The sequence below is a fragment of the Nicotiana tabacum genome, chromosome 18 (assembly GCF_000715075.1).
Source record: "Nicotiana tabacum cultivar K326 chromosome 18, ASM71507v2, whole genome shotgun sequence".
Taxonomy (NCBI): Eukaryota; Viridiplantae; Streptophyta; class Magnoliopsida; order Solanales; family Solanaceae; genus Nicotiana; species Nicotiana tabacum.
In genome coordinates, this window is record NC_134097.1 from 137632232 (window position 1) to 137638773 (window position 6542).

At 38.1% G+C, this 6542-nt stretch overlaps 1 pseudogene; it reads right to left on the reverse strand.

Annotated features, from left to right (window-relative positions):
• Positions 1 to 514: 514 nt before the first annotated feature.
• LOC107822780 (uncharacterized) lies at positions 515 to 3532 on the reverse strand (annotated as a pseudogene).
• Positions 3533 to 6542: the final 3010 nt, after the last annotated feature.

Sequence of the window (6542 nt, forward strand, 5' to 3'; positions counted from 1 at the left end):
GATCCCTTTGTTGCCATATGGTGTTCTGCCTCAGTAAGAAAATTGATGCTGTTTAACTGTGTGAATTTCTTTAGATTCTGATGCTGTTGACTTACCCTGAAAAAAAAAGGACAAAATACAAAAATGAAGAAAGATAATATTGGAAGAGTTCCTGCTATGCATTCGATTGAGACGCAACAGTTGCTGGCTGAAACTGGGGTTATCGGCTTTCCTAAGTATCTACCAATCACTGCACTATTATCAGTCAATAATGGACATATATGATTATATACTGGATTAGTCGGTCTCGGATACCTAATTAAAAGAAGGGTTTAAGTTATATACACTATCAATGTAAGAAATTTTTACATCATCATTTCACCTTTACCTGTTGTATCAGTTAGCCTATCTTATTTTTAAGATTACAATAGATATTTTAAGGAGACTTATCTATAGATATCCTTTGGGTGACCTGATAGTGTAAGTTTTTGTATACCAACAATATATATATGACTCAAACTCTTTAAAAAAAAGGCAACAAAAACGACGAAGAAATTTATGTTCTAGTCTGAATGATTTAGGTTTCAAGAATTTCAACACCATTTTGCTGAACATACTTAGATTAGTATTCCCGGAGATTGAAAGTCCTATTTATAACTTCTCATGCGGTTGGTAACAAATTTGACTTGTAAAAAAAGCTACAAGGGTCAAATTCGTGTCACGTTTACACAGGAAAAAAATTGAAAAATTCAGGTACTGCAAATTCATTTTACTTCCAATGTTTCTGTAGCTTCTATGTCCATACTTTCTGGTATCATTGAGCTGCAAATTTCTGAATCTTCTCTGTTGATGCAGAATAGTCTCTTCCTTTCCAGTCCAGAGCTTATGGCCTAAAAATAAGACTAAAGATAAACTAGAAAATTGGAGTTGGCCAACAGAACTAAAGCCTCTTTCTCCAACAGCTACAATTCACTGATTTCACCATCTCTGCAACTGCCTACCCACATGTACAAATTTGTTTTCGAGTTGTTTGATGGTAGAACACCACAACACTCCCTCCTTGGAGACTGCAGCAGAAAAATGAAAATCCACTCAGACAAAGGCACTATAACGAGTATTATAAAGAATGTGGAACAGTCGAGGTGCAGACAAACTGGTCCAGACACCAGCGCAAAGAGCGTTAAGAAAGAAAAGGTTAACGTAGAAGTGCCTAAAATGTACCTTCTGCCATCGGTTGCTATCTGGTCTTTTCAACAGAACAATGTTGTTGATATTCTCAGGTGACTCAACTTTCCATCTGCAATAAGGTGAAGGCTCTCTATGTCGATAATAAATCCCAACTATTTGCTTCCTCGTTCGATCATATTTAGCTGTGTTCATGTAATACACAAAAGGCTTCTGGCAAGGATGCTTTGCAACAGGCCTAGTGTTGAATGCATAAGCAGTATAATCAGCTCTTCTGTACCAATTGAGAAATGTTCTTGTGGGCATTTCAAGTTCTCTAGGGGAAATATTACCCCTAATGATCTGAACCACATAGCCCCATGATACTGAGATTGACCAATATCTTTCTTTGTCGTAGCAGATTGACTGTTGCATTAGGCTAGCTGAGTCGAGTTTTGCAGATTCAAATAGGCGTTGGAGGCCGGAAACTCTGCTCATTCCTGGGAATATTGGATCAACCACATCAAGATGGTGAAGTGATACTAATGGTGATACTGGATGTGCTCCCAATAGGCCTAGTAAGTTCCCATACACATCATACTATACTAGCACAAACAAAAAGATATCAATTTCAGCCAATGTTTAGTGTACATAAAAAGTTAAAATTCAATATACAATCAAAAGGTATAAGAACTTTTAATTGGGAGTTTACGATCGAGGGGTCAAGTGTTAAAATCATGCATGGGCGCTGAATTTTACCCACTATAACAGTGAAGTCACAAAACTCTTATGTCATTTTAAAGTAACCGAACTTTTACATATCCACTAAAACAAGAGTAAAAAAAGGGCAATCTGATGCACAAAGCATCCCGTATTCATGTAGGGTCCGAGGAACGGCCGTACTCTTAGGGGTATATATCAAGATCAATGGTAAAAGCATAAGCAAAGAGGTTTGGTTTGAAGTTTACCTGATGAAATCCACGTTCTTTGGTAAGGGGTACTCCAAGTTCAGCCATACAAGCTTGAATTCTATCATCACTACCATATAATCCAGGATATTTCTGAATACAACGATCTTGCATTTTTTCTAACTCTTTTGCCAATGGATAACTAATAGCAAATCCACCACCCCCATAAGCCATAGCATATGAGAAAAATATATTCTGGACATGACTTTCTGAAGAGCTACCAATGTAATAATATTGGTTATGATCATACTTTGATAAAACTCTAACCACATTTTCTACAATAAAAACTGTGTCATCATCTCCCATTACAAACCATCTCACATCTTTCAAACCCAACCTTAGTGTCTCTGAAACTACCCTGGAAATCCTCAATGCTGATCTTTTCCCTTGTCGATTCGTGTATAGAAATTTTCATGTGTCACCTGAAATCGGAAAACAAAGAAAAAAAATCATACCTTGACGATCAATACTTCTATTCAACAACAACAATTAAACTCATCAAATTCAAACCCTAGATCCGCCTCTACCTCTACACTTAGTATTTCCTTATTTCTTGTAACACATTTCAAATGGGCAGCCCAGTGCACAAGACATTCTGTGTTCATGCAAGATCATGTGATGTAGACAACCTATCTAATGCAAGTATTAGTGGCAGCTTCTACGGCTTGAACACGTATAGATCACACAGAGACAACTTTACTGTTGTAACACGTTTAAAATGGTGTAAAAAAAAAAAGTAATGTCAATTTCCAAAAGAAAAAAAAATGCTACCTGAAATCTTAATATCAGGAAGAGCTTCATTTCTGTTAGTTTTCACATTTTTATCTAACCAAACAACACCTCTTGTTTCACCTGGTCTCCACCATAATTTTATATACTCTTTCCTTTTATCCCATAAATTTGATGATGCAGCTATTCCAAATACAATATGTTTGAGCTCAGTTTCTGGCTCCTTTGCTCGAACATATTCTTTGGTTCTTTCTTGTCGTTCTTGAAAAGTGAGTGAAGATGAGTTCGTGGAAAAAGCTTCAGTGGTTGAAATGTTAGAGGAAGAGGAAGTATTAACACAATCTGAAGAATCATCTTTATTAAGAATGAGCTTTGAAGAGTAAAGAAGATAAATGATTAATAAAAAAAAGAAGAACCAAGTGATGGATTTGCGATGGCTACGTTGAGAGGAAGCAGAAGTCATTATTAATTATTATGGAGTTTTAATTAATTAACATGAGTAATTGAGGTTGTTTTCAGTTTCTGGTGATCATTGTGATTAATTTTCAGGTGAAGCAGCAAAATTAGGAGGACGAAAAGTCAGTGAGAGATGTTCGGATCAATTAGGAGGAGATTTTTGAAGTTAGTTAGAGGATTGAACGAAGATGAAGGCGTGCATATGGCTCTCTAATCATGTTAATTAACAAAGTGACATGCAGGACTTTACAACAATAGTTTGCTTATTAATATTACTATTCAATATGACACTGTAGTACAGTTCCTTATTTAGTAGAGAATCTTACGGAAATATCCAAAATAAGCCCAAATTTATCAACTTTTAATCATTAATCACAGACTTAGCAAAACTAGTAAAACACATACAAAATTGAAAATCCCATACAAATAAGGATTTTTTGCTGCCGAGAATCACACGTAAAGATCTTTTTCCATATTTTTAAGCGTGACCAACATCATTAGATGCAAGACGGAAAGGAAATTGTATAGATGAGGTAGCAACAAGGTGAGGAAACACAAAGAACAAAAAATACGACTTTCCAAAAGCCTAAGCAAAAAAGGACTTTTTTTAATGGGCATAATTGAAATTCATTAAAAACATATAGATGAGTCAATATACAAAATTTGAGAAAGATTATAGGTGATTTGGACTAGTTTTAAGTCAAAATTCGTAGTTGAAATCGAGTTTAAAATTTCTCTACGAAATTTCTCTGCATATGAATCAAACATATATCTCATGCACATATATACATGGATATATAAGAGATATATATTTGATACACAAGTGACACAAAAGATACATGGGAGATACACAGTGAGATATACATATCATTTTCTTTCATGTTCATCTTGTGTACTTCGTATTTGGCTTAAAGTTCAATTCAAACCACCTAAAATCTCCACCAAAATAGTCCTGAAATTGAGATTTACACTACTTAAGATGTACCAAATCTATTCCAATAGCACCCCACCTGAAATAAGTCTAATTTTAAAAGCCAAATTTTTGAATTCAAGCTTTAGAGAGCTTCAATAGTTGTCCATGAAGTTTTCAGTTTAATCATTTGACCCAATCAAACAAACTAACATTTAATAGTGATTTCATTAAAGTGCTCGATTCTCTGAACTTCAACTTAAAGGAATTAAAATATTACAATATTGCTCAAGTTTAGTGCCTCAAAAAGTTTGGTTTGTGTTTTAGCAAAATAGACTTGTGTTACAAAATGACATTTGGGCTATTTCTCGTAGATATTTTATTTTGGACTAGTTTTGGTTGAAATTATTTATGGACTGACACTTTGGATAGTTTTCCCTATTTGATATAAGGAAAAAATAGGGAATGATGTACCTCCTATCGATAGGGACTGACTCAGGCCACCATGGTGAAAATAATAAGATGATGCCTAGAAATGATGTACCTCCTATCGATGCCGATGGTGTCCTAGCCACCGACCTGGTCGATGTTAACTCGCAGGTGGCCATCAACATCAACTACCGACTAATCCCCAAAACAACATTCGTAGGGGACTCCGGCTAACTACGAGAGGCGCCCGAAGGTGAAGGTGATGGGGTGAGCCTGCGCTTGATTTTCGAAATGTTGCAGGCTCAACAATTAGCGATAGCGCAGTTGCAGAACCAAAGCCACACCCCTAACAGGGTTGAACCTGAGCAGTCCCGGGAAAGTACTTGGAGGGATGAACAAGTTGCCGCGAAACCGGGTGAATTCAGGCCCGAGGAAACTTCCGAGGTGATTGACAAAATGGGTGGAGTTAGGTGAGAAAATGATTGAGGCCAACATCAAGAAGGTGGAAACGTATAACTCTAGGGTCGATCAGATCCTAGGAGCGTCTAAGATATTGAAGAGACCGGACTCCAAAAAGTTTGTTCAAAAGCCTTTTCCCCCCGAGCGCGGCACCACAGCCAATCCCAAAGAGGTTTTGAATGCCCGATATTCCCAAGTATAATGGGACCATGGATCCAAATGAGCATGTAACATCCTATACATGCGCGATCAAAGGGAATGACTTGGAAGACAACAAAATCGAGTCGGTGTTGCTGAAAATATTCGGGGAAACCTTGTCCAAGAGAGCAATGATATGGTATCACAAATTGCCTCCGAATTCTATCGACTTGTTTTCTATACTTGCAGATTCTTTCATCAAGGCCCATGCCAAAGCCATCAAAGTTGAGACCAAGAAGTGTGACCTTTTCAAGGTCAAACGAAGGGACAACGAGATGCTCATGGAGTTAGTGTCGAGGTTCTGGATGGAATGGATGGATCTGCCGCCAGTTGCGAATGATTGGGCCGTTCAGGAATTTACTCAAGGGTTCAACCCCCGAAGATTTATGGCCTCTCAACAACTAAAGTAAAACTTGGTGGAATACCCAGCGGTCACCTGGGCAGACACCCACAACAGATATCAATCGAAGATTAAGGTCAAAGACGACCAACTCGGGACCAATACAAGATCTGTTTACCCCATTCAAAACCAATTACAGGTCTAAAAGAACCATTTATCAAGAGTTGAGGCCGGTCCAAGATCGATATCAGCCCTACAACACAGATCGGAAGGGAAACAGACTCGGGCACCACCTAGTAAGGAACGGAAAGAGAAATGATCGAGGACCTAGTGGCTGGGGCCTGATGAGCAAGAGCAGGTTTGCCAGGTCACTCGGGAGTTAGGAGGCACCAAGATTATTAGAGTATAATTTCAACGTGGAAGCTGTAAGCATAGTGTCAGCCATAGGGCATATCAAAGAGACTAAGTAGCCTCGACTGTTGTAGTCCGACCCTTTCCAGAGAGATCCTATTTTGATGTGTAAGTACCACGGTACTCACGGTCATAGGACCGAAGATTGCCGACAGTTAAGGGAAGAAGTTGCTCGATTATTCAACAATGGGTACATTCAAGAATTGCTAAGCGAGCGAGCCAAAAACCATTTCAGAAATAGGGACGCCAAAAAATAGGCCGAACAAGAGGAGCCTTAGCACGTAATCAACATGATCATTGTGGGAACTGATGTCCCCCAAGGGCCAATGATAAAATGCACCAAAGTTTCTTTCACAGGAGAAAAATGCACCCGAGATTACTTCCCGGAAGGAGCCATCTCATTCAGTGACGAAGACATCGAGGGCATCGTACAACCTCACAACAATGCACTAGTAATATATATGATTATCAATAAATCTTGGGTTACACGTGTGTTGAC